Source organism: Nicotiana tomentosiformis, chromosome 3 (genome assembly GCF_000390325.3).
Source record: "Nicotiana tomentosiformis chromosome 3, ASM39032v3, whole genome shotgun sequence".
Lineage (NCBI taxonomy): Eukaryota > Viridiplantae > Streptophyta > Magnoliopsida > Solanales > Solanaceae > Nicotiana > Nicotiana tomentosiformis.
The window spans coordinates 90732829-90753467 of record NC_090814.1 but is presented as its reverse complement, the minus strand read 5'-3'; positions in this window follow the sequence as shown (position 1 = coordinate 90753467).

Genomic DNA, 20639 nt, shown 5'->3' with positions numbered 1-20639 from the left:
CCCATAAGAGTGCTCCATTCAGGTGGTCGGATGAGTGTGAGGAGAGCTTTAAGAAGCTCAAGACTGCTTTGACCACAACTCCAGTGTTAGTTCTGCCATCAGCTTCAAGTTCTTACATCGTGTATTATGATGCCTCGAGGATATGCATTGGTTGTGTTTTGATGCAGGAGGGTAGGGTGATCGCCTATGCCTCACGCCAGTTAAAGACCCATGAGAAGAACTATCCTGTCCATGATCTTGAGTTAGAAGCCATTGTTCACGCCTTAAAGATATGGCGTCATTATTTGTATGGGGTTCATTGTGAGATCTATACTAATCACCGGAGTCTGCATCATCTGTTCAAGCAAAAAGATCTTAATTTGCGTCAGCGGAGATGGTTGGAGCTTCTTAAGGACTATGATAGCACTATCCTGTACCATCCGGGGAAGGCCAATGTGGTGGCCGATGCTTTGAGTCGCCGGGCAGAGAGTTTGGGGAGTTTAGCATATCTTCCAGCAACAGAGAGACCTTTTGCATTGGATGTTCAGGCTTTAGCGGGCCAGCTTGTCAGATTGGATATTTTGGAGCCTAGTCGGGTATTGGCTTGTGTGGTCTGCAGGTCTTCTCTTTATGACCGTATCAGGGAGCGTCAGTATGATGACCCCCACTTGCTCGTTCTTCAGGACAGGGTTCGGAGAGGTGATGCTAGGGATGGGACTATTGGTGATGACGGCGTGTTGAGAATACAGGGCTGGATATGTGTGCCTAATGTAGATGGGCTTCGAGAGTTGATTCTTGAGGAGGCCCACAGCTCGCGGTATTCCATCCATCCGGGTGCCGCGAACATGTACCAGGATTTGAGACAACACTATTGGTGGAGGCGGATGAAGAAGGATATAGTTGGGTTTGTGGCTCGGTGTCTCAACTGTCACCAAGTTAAGTATGAACATCAGAGACCTGGAGGCTTGCTTCAGATATTAGACATTCCGGAGTGGAAGTGGGAGCGGATCACCATGGACTTTATAGTTGGGCTCCCACAGACTTCGAGGAAGTTCGATGCTATTTGGGTTATTCTGGATCAGCTGACCAAGTCCGCGCACTTCATTCCAGTTGGTACTACTTACACTTTAGAGCGGTTGGCTGAGATTTACATCCAAGAGATTGTTCGCCTGCATGGTGTCCCAGTTTCCATCATTTCAAATAGGGGTACTCAGTTCACATCACAGTTTTGGAGGGCCGTGCAACGAGAGTTGGGTACTCAGGTTGAGTTGAGCATAACTTTTCACCCTCAGATGGATGGGCTGTCTGAGCGCACTATTCAAATATTGGGAGGACATGTTGCGCGCTTGTGTCATTGACTTTAGGGGTTCATGGGACCAGTTTCTGCCACTCGCGGAGTTTGCATATAACAACAGTTATCAGTCGAGTATTTAGATGGCTCCGTACAAGGCTTTGTATGGGAGAAGGTGTAGATCTCCGGTTGGGTGGTTTGAGCCGGGTGAGGCTAGGCTCTTGGGTACAGACTTGGTCCAGGATGCATTAGATAAGGTGAAATTGATTCAGGAGCAGCTTCGCATGGCACAGTCTAGGTAGAAGAGCTATGCGGACACGAAGGTCCGCGATGTATCTTTCATGGTTGGGGAGAAGGTTTTGCTGAAAGTATCACCCATGAAGGGTGTTATGAGGTTTGGGAAGAGGGGCAAGTTGAGCCCCGGTTCATTGGGCCTTCTGAGGTGCTTCAAAGGATTGGGGAGGTGGCTTATAAGCTTGCCTTGCCACCCAGCTTGTCGAGTGTGCACCCAGTGTTTCATGTTTCCATGCTCCGGAAGTATATTGGAGATCCGTCCCATGTTTTGGATTTCAGCACGGTTCAGTTAAAGGGTGATATGACTTATGATGTGGAGCCGGTGACTATTTTGGATCGGCAGGTTCGAAGGTTGAGATCAAAGGATATAGCTTCAGTGAAGGTGCAGTGGAGAGGTCAGCTTGTGGAGGAGGCCACCTGGGAGACCGAGCGGGAGATGCGGAGTAGATATCCTCACCTATTCGAGACTCCAGGTATGTTTCTAGACCCGTTCGAGGATGAACGATTGTTTAAGAGGGGAGGATGTAACGACCCAGCTGGTCGTTTTGAGAGTCATAGCCCCGTTTTCCCCAATTCTATTTTTTTATGTGTTATTTAGCTGTATTGTGTTGTATCGGGTTGGTTGGTTCGAGTCTGGAGTGGTTTCGGAGTGGGATGAGACACATAGTCTCTTCTTTAGAACATTAAGTTGGAAAAGTCAACTGGATGTTGACTTATGTGTGAACGATCTCGGATTTTAATTCTGACGGTTTTGTTAGCTCTGTTAGGTGATTTTGGACTTCGAAGTGCGTCCGGAATGTGATTTGGAGGTTCGTGGTAGAATTAGGCTTGAATTGGCGAAATTGAAAATTTGGCGATTTTCGGGCTGCAATGGAAAATTTGATATCGGGGTCGGAATGATATTCCAGAAGTTGGAGTAGGTTCATAGTGTCATTTGTTACGTGTGTGCAAAATTTGAGGTCAGTCGGACGTTGTTTGGTTGGTTTCGGCATCGGTTGCTGAATTTGGAAATTTAGAAATTCTTATGCTTGAATCCGAGGGTAATTTGGTGTTTGGATGTTGTTTTGAGTGATTCGAAGGTTCGATTAGGTTTGTATGTTGATATATGACTTGTTGGTATTTTTATTTGAGGTCCCGAGGGCCTCAGGGTGATTTCGGGTGATTAACAGAACAAGTTTAGATATTGGCGGATTGCTGAAGTTGGAACTTAGCTATCATAATCGCACCTGCGGATGTCTCATCGCAGGTGCGAGCCCGTAGAAGCGAGCGGGATGTCGCAGATGCGAGGTTGGAGGATCTGGGTAGAAGGCGTAGGTGCGATGAAGTTCCCGCACCTGCGATGCCGCAGAAACGCACAAGAGGTCGCATGTGCGGACAATGTCGAGGGAGGATGGGCCCACAAGTGCGTAGGATAGGTTGCATATGCGAGTCCGCAGATGTGGATAGGTGACGCAGAAGCGGAAGTGAGGAAGTCAGGCAGTGGCCGCAAGTGCGAGGTATTTTCCGCACCTGCGTGGTCGTAGATGCGGAAATGGAGCGCAGGTGCGGAGTCTGGGCGTTTAAGTGACTTATGCAGGTGCGGTTGTTGACCGAAGGTGCGGTGGCACAGAAGCGAGAAATTGTCCGCAGGTGCGAAAAGCCTGGGCAAAAACCATAAATAGAACCCTTCGCGAATTTAGTTCATTTCCACCATTTTCAAGTCGGTTTTTGGAGCTTTTGGAGTGATTTTTGAAGGGTGATTCAAGGGCTATCAGTAAGGTAAGTTGCTTGAGCCCTAATGCTCGTATGTATGGACTCGTGAGTGGATGAGCTTCCTAGTTTTATAAATTTTTTCAGATTTTGAGACATGGGCCCGGGGGCCAGGTTGAGCCAATTTTGGGTTTTGGGCTAATTTGATAGTTTTTCTTGTGGAATTCATTCCATTAGCATATATTGATGGTATTGTACTGATTGTGAATAGATTCAGAGCATTTGGAGGCTGAGTCGAGAGGCAAGAGCATTGCGGGGTAGAGATTTGACAGGTTTGAGGTAAGTAACGATTGTAAATCTAGTCCTGAGGGTATGAAACCCCGGATTTTTGTATCATTCTACTATTTTGAGGTGACACACATGCTAGGTGACAGGTGTATGGGCGTGCACTGTTGGGGATTGTGACTTGGTCCGTCCCGTAACAACTGTAAAGTTGCATATTTTGTTGAAATTATATGATACTTATATGTTTTAGAAAGAGTTTCTGTAAATTGGGCTGAATGTCATGTTTGGGCCTTGAACCAGTGTTGTTTGGACCCTTAGGAGCCTTTTCTTACTATCCTCTCACTATTTTCGATTGGAAAATCTATACTCAGTCATGGTTATACTTGTTTACTGCATAACTCAGTTTTATGACTTTATTTTGATGCATATAAATTTTATTTTGGGCCAAATGCCTTAGTTTTACTGAAATATCCGAGTGGCTTGAGAGGTTTATGACTGAGTGAGGCCGAGGGCCTGATTTGTGAGGATATTTATGGGATCGGGCTGCACGCCGCAACATGTTTGATATAGGCCGAGGGCCTGAGTGATTTATGCCATGATTTGGCTTGATATAGCGCTTGGGCTGATGGAGCCCCTCCGGAGTCTGTACACACCCCCAGTGAGTGCAGGTACCTACTGAGTGCAAGTGCCGAGTGCTGAGTGACTGTGAGGCATGAGTGATTGTGAGGTATGCCCGAGTGGTAAGAGTGATTGTGAGGTATGCCTGAGTAGCACGAGTGACTGTGAGGTTTGCCCGAGGGGCTGTATATGAGTGATGCTTTGCCCGAGGGGCTGTATATGAGTGATGCTTTGCCCGAGGGGCTGTTTATGATTTCATCATTTTTTCTCACCTGTGCATTTTTCCTCTGTTTGAAAACTGTTGAAAAATATCTTTAAATGATTTTTTTTACTGGAATTGGGTTTTAACGAGATGGTTTGATTCAAATCCTGATTTTAAAGCATGTGGTATTTTACTGAGATTTCATGATATGGACGTTATATGCTTTATTGCTCGTCACTACTGCTCAATCTTTATTTATTGTTGTTACTTACTGAGTTGGCATACTCACATACTCCCTGTACCTTGTGTGCAGATCCAGGTGTAGCTAGACATGGCATCCGTTGTTGATTATTCTGGTTGCAGATCTTTCTCGGGGATAGCAAGGCAGCTGCCTGGCGATCGCATCCCTGCTCTTCTCCCTCTTATCTTCCTTTAGTTGTATTTAGCTATTTTCTAGGCTGAGTTAGCCTTGATATTGTTAGATAGATTGTAGTAGATGCTCATGACTAGTGACACCCCGATGTCGGGCTTTTCTTTTCCGCAATTTTATTTTGATTTGAACTCCTTTACGAAGGTTTTATGTTAAATAGCCTTGAAAATTTATCTTTGAAATAAAAATATCAGTTGGTTTTGGAATGAGTCGGTTTGCCTAGTACCACGATAGGCGCCATCACGATAGGTTAGGTATTTGGGTCGTGACAAATCCCCTCCTTCAAAGCTCTCAAATTGCCCAAGAGTGAGAGAAAATGTGATAAAAAATGCCTAAGTCCGTATTAAATGAGCCCTCATTGCCCAATGACCTTCGCACCTGCGGTGCTTTGGGATGCACCTGCAGTCCCGCAACTGCGGCAAATGCCTCGCAGGTGCTCTTTTCCCTCATCTGGTCAGGCTTCGCATCTGCGGGCAAGAAGGGCCGCTTCTGCGAGCCTAGCCGCACCTGCGACCATGTCTCTTGCACCTGCATTCACGTAGGTGCGCCCAATCTTCCGCATCTGCGGATTCTGGGTTGCCCTCTATTTCTCGCTTTTGTGGCTCATGGCTCGCACCTGTGAGCCCGCACCTGCGGCTGACCAAGCGCATGTGCGATTATGACAGATCTGGGAACTTCAGTTGTTGCTCCAAGCTCCCAACTTGGTCCGAGCCTCGTCCAATTGACACTGGGGGGTCCGGGGTCCCCGCCCGAACATACCAACAAGTTTAGAATCATAAAACGGACTCGCTCTAACTCTCGGAATGCCCGAAACGACATTAAAACTAAGAATTACACCCTAAAACCAATTGAATCAAACTTAAGAACTTCAAGTTCTTCAATTTACTTCCAATGCGCCGAAACGTACTTATACTACTCGGAATGACACCAAATTTTGCGTGCAAGTCTTAAATGATACTGCGGAACTATTCCCGATCTCGGAATTCCATTTGAACCTCGATATTATCAAAACCCGCTCCAAACCAAATTTTAAGGAACTTCTAAAACCTTCAAGAACCAACTTTCACTATTGGGCGCCAAAACGCTCCCGGGTCATCCAAAACCCGATCCAAACATACGTCCAAGTCCAAAATCATCATACGAGCATATTGGAACTGTCAAATCCTGATTCCGAGGTCTTTTACTCAAAATATTGACCGAAGTCAAACTTGTCCTTTCAAGCCAATCTTAAGGAACCAAATGTTCCGATTTCAACCCAAATCCCGAACTAACCGTCCCCGCAAGTCATAAATCAGTAAAAGCAAGTACGGGAAGTTTTGTTTAGGGAAATGAGGTTCTAAAAAGCAAAACGACCGGTCGGGTCGTTACATAAAGACTTTAAAATTTTTCTTCATGTATATTATCCTCGAGACATATCACCTGAAAGTATTTTCTCCAGTATTTTCTTCCTATATATTATGCGGGAGGTCTATCACTTTAAAGCATATTCTCCAGTAGTTTATCCTGGATGTGTACAATCCAGTTTTTATTTTGCTAGATTTGAGCGATTTATCGATTGAAATAAAGATATATGGATTGGAGTTTATATTTTTTATGGTGTGTTTTTATGTATAATAAGTTAGATTTCATAATTTGTGTTAATGCTATTCTAGTATAATTAGCTGAAATTTTTATTTGTGTTTGCTTCCTGTGTATTATGCTGGAAAGGCTACTTATAAAGCGCTATAACCCAGTATATTATAATGGAGAAGTGTAAAACAATGGAGAAGTTATATCCAGAATAATTTGCTGGACTTAAAGACTTTAAAACTTTTGTTCCTGTATATTATCCTGGAGATATATCACCTGAAAGTATTTGCTCCACTATTTTATCCTGGATGTGTACAATCCAGTTTATTTTTTGGCTGGATTTGAAGCGATTTATTGACTGAAATAAAGATTAACGGATTGGAGTTTATATTTTTTTATGGTGTGTTTTTATGGACAATAAGTTGGATTTCATAATCTTTGTTGATGCTATTCTAGTAAAATTAGCTAGAGTTTCTTGTATTTGTTTGGTTCATGTATATTATGCGGGAAATACTACTTATGAAGCGCTATAAGCCAGTATATTATAATGGAGAATGGTAAAACAATGCAGAAGTTGTATTCATAACAATTGGCTGGAATTAAAGACTACAAAATTTTTGGTTCCTGTATATTTGGCTGGAGATCTATCATTTGAAATCATATTATCCAGTATTTTATCCTGGATGTATACAAAACTTCTTTTATTCTTTTCATAATCACTTCCTTTATATACTGTATTTGATGTTGTATGTTCATTTGTAAGCCAGTAAGTTTTGCTTCAAAACCAGAGAAAATTGCTGCATAAAATATTGTAAAACAAAAAAAAATACCAGTATAATATGCTGGAGCTTTCTGAATTGATATGTAAAACTCATAAACTTTCATGCATAATATACTCGATCTGTTAATATACTGGATTAGTATAATATACTGTATGAGTATAATATACTAGATCGGTATATTATAAGCAGCAAAGTATGTTGTTATAGAAGAAACAAAGATTACGGTCATTTTGACTTCAAATCAAGAAACAAAAAAAAAATAGACATTAATAATATTTTGAGAAACAAGAATCCCGAGCAAATTATTCTGGATTACAATTAGTTTTTTTGAATGAGCGTATGCAACCTTATTCTATATAATCAATCATTCTTTTTCCTATTTTTTTTTGCATAAAGATGAACTACTGCTGAATTTATGCAATTTTTTATGTTATGCCCATATCTTTTACAATGACCACATCTTGATTCCTTCTTGAATTCTATACAAGAAATATTATAATGGCCCAACCAGTCATTTTGACTTTTAGAACCTCGTTTCCCTAAATAAAACTCCTCGTATGTGCTTTTATAAATTTATGACTTGCCCCCGGAATAAAAATTTGATGATTCCAACAGCTCCGTATGGTGATTGTGGACTTAGGAGCGTGTTCGAAATTTTAATTAGAAGTCCGTAGTTAAATTAGGCTTGAAATGGCTAAAATAGGAATTTAAGTTTGGAAGTTAGACCGGGGAATTGACTTTTTGATATCGGGGTCGGAATCCAGTTCCAAAACTTTTCATAGCTCCGTTATGTCATTTATGACTTGCGTGCAAAATTTGAGGTCAATCGGACTTGATTTGATAGGTTCCGGCGTCATTTGTAGAAATTAAAAGTTTCAAAGTTCATTAGGCTTGAATCTATGTGTGGTTTGTATTTTTAGTGTTGTTGGATGTGATTTGAAGACTCTACTAGGTCCGTATGATATTTTAGGACTTGTTGGTATATTTGGTTGAGGTCCCGAGGGGCTCGGGCATGTTTTGGAGGGTATTCAGAGTATTTTCCTTCATTTAGGCACTGCTGGTAGCTGCTGATTTCTGGTATTTTAAACCTTCTTCACGATCGCAAAGATTGGGACGCGATCGCGTAGGCTTAGTTGAGCCAGTGTTAATTTTGTTTGACACTTGGTTGAAATCGGGTTGAAATCGGAACACTTGGTTCCTTAAGTTGGCCTTAAAATGCTAAGTTTGACATCGGTCAACATTTTAGGCTAGTCTGTGCATCACGATCACGTAAGGTTAATTGAGGGCTGCTAAGTTTTGTGCTTCACGATCGTGTGAAGCGGGATACGATCGCATACATTTGAGACCTTGTGACTCACGAACACATGAAGACGGTCGCGTTCGCGTAGAGTAACGGAGCAGGAGTGAAGGTCACGCATTTGCTCTATGCGATCGTGCGAAGAGGATTGCGATCGCGTAGAGCTGAGAACTCTGTGCTTTGCGATTGCGCGAGGATATACGCGATCGTGTAGAATTAATTTGGGCAGTGGAAATTTGTGCTTCGCGAACGCGTGTGGATGTTCGCGATCGCAAATAGTAAAAGCCTGGGCAGAGAGTTTAAGTTCTGAAAATTAACGATTTGGAGCTCGGATTGAGGCGAGTTTTGGGAGATTTTCAGAGAAAACATCCGGGGTAAGTGTTCTTAACTTAATTTTGGCTAGATTACCCAAATCCATCACTATTTTTTATCAGTTAATTGGTGATTTAAGTTGAAAATTTTTGAAAACCCTCTTGGATTAGATTTGAGGATTTGAGGGTCGAATTATTATCGGAATTTGGTTATTTTGGTATGGTTAGACTCGTGGTTGAATGGGCGTTCATATTTCATAACGTTCGCCGGATTCCGAGATGTGGGCCCTACAGTCATTTTTGAATTAATTTTGGAATCGATCGGAGTCGGAAAGTTGAGGAAAAGGCATACTACTTGGTTAATGTAACGACCCGGCTGGTCATTTTGAGTATTATAGTCCTGTTCTCTAATTTACTGCTCAATTTATGCCTTACAATTTATTTAAAGACTTATCGGGTTAGTTGGTTCGGGTCCGGAAGGATTTCGGAGTGAAATGAAACACTTCATCTCATAATTGAAAACTTAAGCTGAAAAAGTTGACCGGATATTGACTTATGTGTAAACGACCACGGAATTTAATTCTGATGATTCCAATAGCTCCGTATGGTGATTTTGGACTTAGGAGCATGTCCGGAAAATTATTTGGAGGTCCTTGGTGGAATTAGGCTTGAAATGCCGAAAGTTGAAATTTTGGGAAGATTGACCGGGGGGTTGACTTTTTGATATCGGGGTCGGAATCCGATTCTGAAAATTGGAATACATCCGTTATGTCATTTATGACTTGTTTGCAAAAATGTGATGTCAATCAGACGTGATTTGATAGGTTTCAGAGTCGTTTGTAGAAAATTGGAAGTTTCAAAGTTCATTAGGCTTGAATCTATGTGTGATTCGTGTTTTAGTGTTGTTGGATGTGATTTGAAGACACGACTAAGTTCGTATGATGTTTTAGGACTTGTTGGTATATTTAGTTGAGGTCCCGGGGGCCTCAGGTGAGTTTCGGACGGCTAACGGATCAATTTTGGACTTGGCATTTCAGCTGAAGAATGCTGGTTTTTCTGTCACTGGTTTCCTTCTATGCGATCGCGTGAGAAGGTCCGCAATCGCATAGGCTTGTTTGGGCAGAGGTGAAATTGTTCTATGCGATCGCGTGAAGGAATTCGCGATCGCGTAGGCTTGTTGAGGCAGTGATAATTTTGTTCTTCGCGATCGCGTGAAGAGGGCCGTGATCACGTAGCTGTGGGAGTCTGTTATTCGCGAACGCGTGAAGAAGGTCGCATTCGCGTAGAGGAAACGGAGTAGGAGTGAGGTCATGCGTTTGTGCTTCGCGATCGCGTGGGCGAGTCCGCGATCGCGTAGGCCTAGGAAGCTCATGCTTCGCGTTCGCGTGTGTTATGGTGCGGTCGTGTAGTGAAGTTTTGGGGGTCAGTGTATTTTGGTCTTCGCGATCACATAACCTTGTACGCGATCGTATAGGGTTATTTTGGTAGTGGAGATGTTGTGCTTCGCAATCGCGGGACTTGGTCCGCGATCGCATAGAAGAAATGACTGGGCAGAGAGTTTAAGTTCTGAAAATCCATTTTTGACGGATTGGAGCTCGGGAAGAGGCGATTTTCAGGAGTTTTTCAAGGAAAACAACAGGGTAAGTGTTATTAACTCAATATTGGTCAAATTACCTGAATCCATGGTCGTTTTTAACATTTAATTGGTGAATTAAGTTGGAAAATTGTGAAAACCCTCTTGGTTTAATTTGAAGATTTGAGGGTCAAGTTGATGTCGAATTTGAGTAAAATTTATATGGTTGAACTTGTAATTGGATGGGTTGTCGGATTTTGTGAGTTTCGTCAGATTCTGAGACGTGGGCTCCACGGGCGATTTTTGAGGTAAATTTCGGATTTATATGGAAAATTAGTATTTTCTTATGGAATTAATTCCAATAAATTTTATTGACTGAATCGAATTAATTGTGGCTAGATTCGAGACGTTTGGAGGCCAATTCACAAGGCAACGACATAGCGAAGTAAATAATTACACGGTTTGAGGTAAGTAACACTTCTAAACTTGGTTCTGAGGGTATGAATCCCCGAATTTGGTAAGATATAAATTGTTTGGAGGTGACACACACGATAGGCGATGAGCATGTGGACGTGCACCATATAAATTGTGTCTTGAATAAATTCTGTGCAGTTGTTAGATTAATGAATCATGTTATTATCTGAACATTCTCCGTGTGTTAGAGAAATTGAGCTGAGGCTCCTATTAAAGATCATGTTTAGGCTGCGTGCCAATATTTTGGGACACATGGGGTCGTGTTGCTGTTGAATTAATTGTTCAAAAAAATATACATTTCACACTCAGTAATATTTGTCCATTGTGAGGATATTTATGGGATCGAGTTGCGCGACGCATCAGGCCATAATGGCTTTATACATTACTATTATATGGATCGGTGTTGCCCGCCTGCAGCAGGCCTTATTGGCTTTATTATTAAATGGATCGGGGTTGCCCGCCTGCAACAAGCCTTATTCGCTTTATTATTAAATGGATCGGGGCTGCCCGCCTGCAGCAGGCCTAATTGGCTTTATTATTATACGGATCGGGACTGCCCGCCTACAGTAGGCCATATTGGCTTTATATCACGCTTGGGCTGAAGGAGCCCCTCCGAGAGTCTACACACACACCAAGTGAGCGCGTTCAACTTATAGCGCTTGGGCTGAAGGAACCCCTCCGGAGTCTGTACACACCCTCAGTGAGCGTAGATGCTTATATATATTCGGGATGGACTTCCCAGGGCATGAACTTGCCTTACTTACGATGATTTTATATATATATATATATATATATATATATATATATATATATATATATATATATATATATATATATATATATATATATATATATATATATTCGGGATGGATTTCCCAGGGCATGGACTTGCCTTACTTATTTGTTTTGTATTGAGTTTACCTGGATATAGATCTTGTCCGTATCAGTTATATTTGGGAATAAAATTATCCCAGGGCTAGATTGGCCTTATACGGTACTAGGTGACTGACTGTCAGTCAATGTGTATTTATATACGGTTTGGAACACCCTTGGGCTGGATTGGCCATAAACAGTACCGAGTGACCGAATGATTTATGACCAGTATTACATGAGGTCTTTCCACTGAGATGTCATGTTCCTTATATCGTGCAGTATTGATCTATTTCACTTGTACTGAGTTTAACTGTTGAACTTGAAAGCATGCCTACATTTCTGTACCATTATTTATACTGGAATGTACCTGCGGAGCTCATCATTGCTTTCAGCCCAGAGGTTAGTCTTGTTACTTATTGAGTTAGTTGTACTCATACTACACTCTGCACCTCATGTGCAGAGCCAGGTGCTTTCGGACACAGAGATTGTTAGATTTCAGAGTACCATCCGTTAGAGACTATCAAGGTAGCTGCCTGACGTCCGCTGACCTTGTCTCTCATTCCTTCACTTATTGTACTGTTCTATACTTTCAGACAGTGGTTTTTATCAGTTAGACATTATATTCATATTAGATGCTCATGTACTCAGTGACACCGGGTTTTGGGAGTGTTATATTTGAAATTGTGAGATTTCTTCCGCTGAATTAAATTACTTTGTTTTCAAATTTAAAAGATGCTGTTTTATTGAGATTTTCGGCTTGCCTAGTATTGAGATAGGCGCCATCACGACAGATGAGATTTTGGGTCGTGACAGTTAAATTGGAGCAAGTCGAGGTAAGTGACTTGTCTAACCTTGTGTGGGGGAAATTTCCCCTAGGATTGGTATTGAAGTGATAAATTAAAATGTGTTGAAAGTCATGTACACGAGGTGACGAGTGTGTACACGGGCTAAATGTGAAAGATTATGTTTTTAAATTGTGTAGATCATTGTTTCATATTAATTAAATTATTAAATCTTGTTATATTCTCTATTATTGATTTGATTTATATACTTTAAATTTGCTTGACCTTCTCCTACTAATTATTTTTACCTGTTAGCTGAAACTTGGTTTCTTTTATTCGGTGTATTAATTAAATGTGGAATTTCTTTAATTTCAAATATTATTAAAAATGACGTATTTTACATTTAAAAATTTGATATTTAAAACAAGGTAGTAAATTTGTGAATTATTATATTTGCTGAATATTTTGTGGGATTTTTGTACTAATTGTGATGGAGCTGTGAGCTCTTTATTGTGGAAAAATATTATCATGAATTATTTTGGCATGAGGCGTGAGCTCTTTATTATGGAAAAATATTGTTGTTGAATTATTTTGGCAAATTGAAATATTTGGGCACTTGAGGTGCAAATTGTGATATATTGTGATATTGATACGCATGCGGTAGTATAAGGTTTGGGTGTTAAAACGCATGCGGTGAGATAAGGGTGGCTTGATACACGTGGCTAGTAGGGGAAACTACTAGAAGTCATGTGGTGTGATAAGGATGGCTAAAACGCGGGATGCTATTTCGGAAAAAAAAATATTTTCTTTAAAATAAATTGTGAAGGCTCCCGCGGTAATATAAGAAAATGAGATATTGTGAATTTAATTATGATTTGGGACTACGAGGCGGTATCTCGAGAGTGCCCTTAGTGATATTGAGTTATGGCCGCAGTTGCCTTTGATTATTGTTATTATTTTCTTGAAGTTGAAAAGAATTCTGTTTTGTTTTCACGAGGTATTAATTGCTATTATTTGGTGTAATTAAAGGGTGACATACTAGTTGATTCATTTCCATTGTCATATTATCTTATTATATTGTTAAATATTTTTACCATGCCATTATTTATTTTTCAGTAGGGCCTGACCTGACCTCGTCACTACTCTACCGAGGTTAGGCTTGGCACTTATTGGGTACCGCTGTGGTGTACTCATACTACACTTCTGCACATCTTTTTGTGCAGATCCAGGTACATCTTATCAGACCAGACATCAGTAAACTAGCTGTACGAGGAGACTTCGAGGTATATCTGCCAGCGTCCGCAGACTCCGGAGTCCCCTTCTATCTTACTATGTTGTCTTCCTTATTTGCTTTAGACTCTGATGTATAGAGACATAGAGAATAAATTCTTAGAAGCTTGTGACTTATTTCTACCGGGTTTTGGGAGTTGTAATTATTTGAATTGTAGTTTATTTATTTCAGATATCTATTATTATCCCGCATTGATAGGCTTACCTAGTCTTAGGGACTAGGTGCCATCACGACCTCCTATACTAGTATAATTAGCTGGAGTTTCTTATTTATATACGTTGGTTCCGGTAAATTATGCTGGAAATTCTACTTATGAAGTGCTATAAGCCAGTATATTATAATGGAGAAGTGCAAAACAATGGAAAATTTGTATCTAGAACAATTTGTTGGAATTAAATACTTTAAAATTTTTCTTCCTGTATATTATGCGGGAGGTCTATCACCTTAAAACATATTCTCCAGTAGTTTATCCTGGATGTGTACAATCCAGTTTTTATTTTGCTAGATTTGAGCGATTTATCGATTGAAATAAAGATATATGGATTGGAGTTTATATTTTTTATGGTGTGTTTTTATGTATAATAAGTTAGATTTCATAATTTGTGTTGATGCTATTCTAGTATAATTAGCTGGAGTTTTTATTTGTGTTTGCTTCCTGTGTATTATGCTGGAAATGCTACTTATAAAGCGCTATAAACCAGTATATTATAATGGAGAAGTGTAAAACAATGGAGAAGTTATATCCAGAATAATTTGCTGGACTTAAAGACTTTAAAATTTTTGTTCCTGTATATTATCCTGGAGATATATCACCTGAAAGTATTTGCTCCAGTTTTTTATCCTGGATGTGTACAATCCAGTTTATTTTTTTGCTGGATTTGAAGTGATTTATTGATTGAAATAAAGATTAACGGATTGGAGTTTATATTATTTATGGTGTGTTTTTATGGACAATAAGTTGGATTTCATAATTTTTGTTGATGCTATTCTAGTAAAATTAGCTAGAGTTTCTTGTATTTGTTTGGTTCCTGTATATTATGCGGGAAATACAACTTATAAAGTGCTATAAGCCAGTATATTATAATGGAGAATGGTAAAAAAATGCAGAAGTTGTATCCATAACAATTGGCTGGAATTAAAGACTACAAAATTTTTGGTTCCTGGAGATCTATCATTTGAAATCATATTATCCAGTATTTTATCCTGGATGTATACCAAACTTCTTTTATTCTTTTCATAATCACTTCCTTTATATACTGTATTTGATGTTGTATGTTCATTTGTAAGCCAGTAAATTTTGCTTCAAAACCAGAGAAAAATGATGCATAAAATATTGCAAAACAACAACAAAACACCAGTATAATATACTGGAGCTTTCTGAATTGATATGTAAAACTCATAAACTTTCATGCATAATATACTCGATCTGTTAATATACTGGATTAGTATAATATACTATATGAGTATAATATAATAGATCAGTATATTATAAGCAGCAAAGTATGTTGTTAGAAACAAAGATTACGGTCATTTTGACTTCAAATCAAGAAACAAAAAAAAAATAGATACTAATAATATTTTGAGAAACAAAAATCCCGAGCAAATTATTCTGGATTACAATCAGTTTTTTGAATGAGCATATGCAACCTTATTCTATATAATCAATCATTCTTTTTCCTGTATTTTCTTGTATAAGGATGAACTACTGCTATAACGACCCGATCGGTCGTTTTGAGCATTTGCACTTCGCTCGGTTGTTTGAGGGCATGGGTAGCTCTGTAGGATGTATTATGACTTATGTGAATCGTCGGTTTTGGCTTTCAGGTTATTCAGAATTTATTTGGAGGAATGATTCTCAGCTAGAAGCTTTAAATTTGAAAGGCTTGACCAAGTTTTGACTTTTTAGTATTTGACCTCGGATTGGATTTTTTGATGGTTCCGTTAGCCCCGTTGGGTGATTTTGGACTTATGAGAGCGTCCGGATTGTGGTTTGGAGGTCCGTAGTAGAATTTGGCTTGAAATGGCGAAAGTTGGAATTTTGGAAAGTTTGATCGGGAGTGGGCTTTTTGATATCGGGGTCGGATTCTGATTCCAGAAGTTGGAGCATGTCCGTAATGTCAAAAGTGACTTGTGTGCACAATTTGAGATCAATCGGACGTGATTTGATAGATTTCGGCATCGGTTGTGGAAGTTGAAGGTTCAAAGTTCAATGATTTTGAATTGAGGTGTGATTTGTCGTTTCGATGTTGCTATGTGTGTTTTGAGGCCTCGAGTAGGTCCGTGTTATGTTATGGGACTTGTTGGTATATTTGGACGGGGTCCCTAGTGGCTCGAGTGTGTTTCGGACGAGGTTCGGATCATTTTCATTCCATGTTGCATTGCTGAAGATTTTCTGGTTCCGGTATGACCGCACCTGCGTAGTGTGAGCGGAGGTGCGGAGCCACAAAAGTGGCAGTGCTATCGGAGAAGCGAGAAAGGGAGCTGGGCGTGAGGATTGCAGGTGCGGGTGCTTGGACGCACCTGCGCAACTGCATATGCAGTTCAAGTGTGCAGAAGCGCGATCGCAGAAGTGGCTTAAGGACCGCAGGTGTGAGGGTTTGCTGAGTGAGGCTATTTCGTAGAAGCGAGGAATTACCGCAGAAGCGGTGGTCGCAGATGCGACAATTTGACCGCAAATGCGGAATAGCTGGGCGAAGTTATAAAAATCGAGGTTTTGGTTCTATCTTCATATCTTGAGATGTGGGACTCTGATTGAGGCAATTTTTTAAGCAAATTTCATCACAAGGATTGGGGTAAGTGTTCTCTACTCAGTTTTGATTATATTCCATGAATCTATCTTCGATTTTAGCAATTCGTTGATGAATTTTAAAGAGGAAATTGGGGGTTTTGGCCTAAAGTTTGATAATATGAATTTTTGAGTTTTGAACACCGATTTGGAGTCGGATTTGAGTGAAACTAGTATGGTTGAACTCGTAATTGAATGGTTTATCGGATTTTGTGAGTTTTTGAGTTTCGAGGCGTGGGCCCCAGTGTGATTTTTGGCCGGATTTAGGATTTGATGTAGAATTCGATCTTTATCATTTTTAATTGCTCCTTTGGGCTGTATCTAATGTATCTGAGTTGCTTTTGGCTAGTTTTGATCCGTTCGGAGGTCGCTACGTGCGTGATGGCATTTTGAAGCATCGCTTGGCTTGCTCGGTGTTGGAATTGGCTTGTTCAAGATAAGTAACTCTTATAAACTTAGTGTTGAGGGTATGAAACCCCAAATTACGTGTTGTGTGATTGGTATTGAGGTGACGCACATGCTAGGTGACGGGCGTGTGGGCGTGCACCCTGTGAATTGTGATTCCATTGTTTCCATGACACTGTATAATGGCCCTATTTTCGTTGATATCTGTGTTTTCACCACGTGATAAAGTAACTGAGCTATCAATCATGCTAGATATCATATTTAGGCTTTATGCTGATATTATTAGGACCCATAGAGGTCGTTGCTTGCTGTCATCTCACCGATTTTATTTATATTTCGTACTCAGTCATATTCATGCATTCATATCATATCTCAGTCTCAGTTGTTACTTATTGATACATCATATCATTGTTCCTGGTCAGTTTTCATGACATTGTGAGCCCGTGGGTGAGACTGGAGAGATTGATGACTGAGTGAGGCCGAGAGCCTGATTATGAGTGATAGTTATGGGATCAAATTGCATGCCGCAGCAGTTATATTGATGATTATGATAGCGCTTGGGCTGCAGGAGCCCCTCCGGAGTCTGTAACACACCCCCAGTGAGCGTGAATGATACTATTGAGGGATGGAATTCCCTGGACATGGATTTGTCTGAAGTACTTACTACATGGAGATGGATTTCTCCACAGGGTTGGATTGCCCTTTTTCCTCAGTACTGGGTGACTTATAGTCAGTGTTGTATATGTTCCGGGATGGATTTCCCTGGGTCGTATAGGCCATATACAGTACCGAGTGGTTGAGCATGATGAGTGGAAAGTACGAAGCAGTGAGATTGAGTATTCTAAGAGTGTGAGTACATGATTCATCTCTGAGATACATGGCATTGGCATGCACACATTACATACATGCATAGAGACGCATGTTTCCTCATGTTGTACGGTATCACATCATTCATGAATTTTACACACATTGATATGTGAGCATAGAGAGGTATTTCACACTTGTTATCTAGAAAGGAAATGAAACATCTTACTTATTTTGGAAAGGATTTTTGGAAAAATTTACAGTTTTCAAACTATCTCATACTTTTCGACGATTTCGGTAAAGGATTTGGGTTTTCACTGTTATTCTTGAAAAGCAGAACTATTTTTGAGAAATTGTGATAAAGCTAAGCATTTTATTTCTGAATTGCTTCCTTATTTATATGCTCTACATTATTATAAATAGTGGTTGGATATTGGTGTTGGACCTGACCATATTCCAGATCGTCACTACTTTCAACCTAAGGTTAGGTTTGTTACTTATTGAGTACATGGGGCCGGTTGTACTCATACTACACTTCCTGCACATTGCATGCAGATTTCGAATGTCGATGTTGCTGTGTTCGATGGGAGCTGGATTGGAAGATGTACCTGCATCCCTGTTGTAGCTGCCTCTTGTTCATGGTAGTCTTAGATTTTAAAACTCTGTTTATGTACTTTTCAAATAGAAAATGTATTTAGTTCATATCAGCTTTGTAAACTCTATTCTTAAAAGCTCATAATTTGTACTACCAGTCCTTAGGGAATGTATAAGATTCAGATAATTCCTTTGTTTAATCGTCTTATTAAAAAGTTAATTGAATTGGATAGTTATTAGTTGGCATACCTAGTGGGTTGGGTTAGGTGCCATCACGACCAGTGGATTTTGGATCGTGACAACTGCTGAATTTGTGCAATTTGTTCTGTTATGCCCATATCTTTTACAACAACCACATCTTGATTCCTTCTTGAATTCTGTACAGGAAACATGTCAATTCTTCTGTCTTCTTCCTAGCATAACTTTTGCATCTGGAGGCTTAGTGATTTATGATTTAATAGTATCTGGTATAACCCATGTTGTTGAATGTAACGAACCGGCCGGTTGTTTTGAGAGTAATAGCCCTAATACCCTATTCACTACTTTCACCATATCTATTTTCTGCTATTGTGACTTGCCGGGAGGTTTCGTTTTGGTGTTTGGAGTGTTTTGGGACACGTAGTCCCTAAATGGGAGCTTAAGTCTTAAAATTTGGACCATAGTCAGAATAGTGTGAAGACGACTATGGAATGGAATTTCGTCATTCTGTTAGCTCCGTTGGGTGATTTTGGACTTAGGGGCGTGTCCGGATTATGTTTTGGAGGTCCGTAGCTCAATTAGGCTTGAAATGGCGAAAGTTAAATTTTTGAAGTTTTGGACCGGTAGTGGAATTTTTTTTAACGGGGTCGGATTCTGATTCCGAAAGTTGGAGTAGGTCCGTAATGTTGATTTTGACTTGTGTGCAAAATTTGGGGTCAATCAGATGTCGTTTGGTTGGTTTCGGCATCGGTTGTCGAATTTGGAAGTTTCAAGTTCTTTAAGTTTGAATCGGAGGATGATTCATGATTTTATCATTGTTTGATGTGATTTGAGGGCTCGACTAAGTTTGTATGGTATTTTATAATTGGTTGGTATTTTTGGTTGAGTTCCCGGGGGCCTCGGGTGAGTTTCGGGTGAGTTTTGAGCGAGTACGGGCTTTTCGGCACTCTAATGTTGTTCTAGGGGTCTTTGGAAGTGTGGACCGCACATTTTGGGAGTACTGAGGCAAAAGGGAAGTGCAGACCTCAGGGGAATTGTGCGGACCACACAATTTTGTGTGCGGCCGCACTTCAGGCCACAGAGGAGTGTGCGGGCCGCACAATTTTATGTGCGGCCGCACTCAGGAACTCTTAGATTCGCTGGTACGATTTCGGAAGCTTATATCTTTTGATCTAGAGGAATTTTGAGATGATTCAAATACGAAAGTTGTAGCCCTTCGTGTCTAGTTTCGAGAAGTAAAGAAGTTATCATTTGGACATCGGTATAGAAAGTTATGGCCAAAATACTAAAGCCTGGCAGTGCAGTCACCAAGAGAGTACGACTGCACAATTTTTGTGCGACCGCAGGAGCTGGGATGTCTGGCCGCACTTGGAATTGTGCGGACCGCACATGGTGAGTTCAGAGAATGTACTATATAACCTAGGCTTAGGTTATTATTTCATTTTTGGACCTTGGGAGCTCGGTTTGAGATGATATTTTGTGGGTTTTTCAAGAAATTCATCGGGGCAAGTGATTCTAACTCGGATTTGGTTAATATACATGAATATATCACTGATTTTATCATTTAATTAGTACTTTGAGATGGAAATTTGGGAAAAATTGTAGAAACTTCATAAACCACAAATTGAGGATTTGAAGGTCGAGTTGTGATCAAAATTAGCTAATTTTGGTATGGTTGGACTCGTGAGTGAATGGGTGTTCATATTTTGTGATTTTTATCCGATTTTGAGACGTGGGCCCGGGGAGGCTTTTTGGGCATTTTTCTAATTTCTTGCTTTAGCTTTGATTTCATTAGCTAAATTAGTTTCTTGCAGCTATATTTACGTTATGTAATTGATTTGGCTAGATTTGGGCAACTCGGAGCCGGATATTCATGGGAAATGCATTTTGACTGATTGATGGAGCTTGGTTCGAGGTAAGTGGCTTGCCTAACCTTGTGTAGGGGAACTCTCCATAGGATTTGGTACTGCTTTTGATATATGAGCGTCGTGTACGTGAGGTGACGAATGCGTACACGGGCTATTATTGCAAAACTCCATTTTCATTAAGTAAAATACCTGTCTTCCTTTAACTGAGCTACACTAGCATATGAATTTATCCTGTTTAGTCAAGA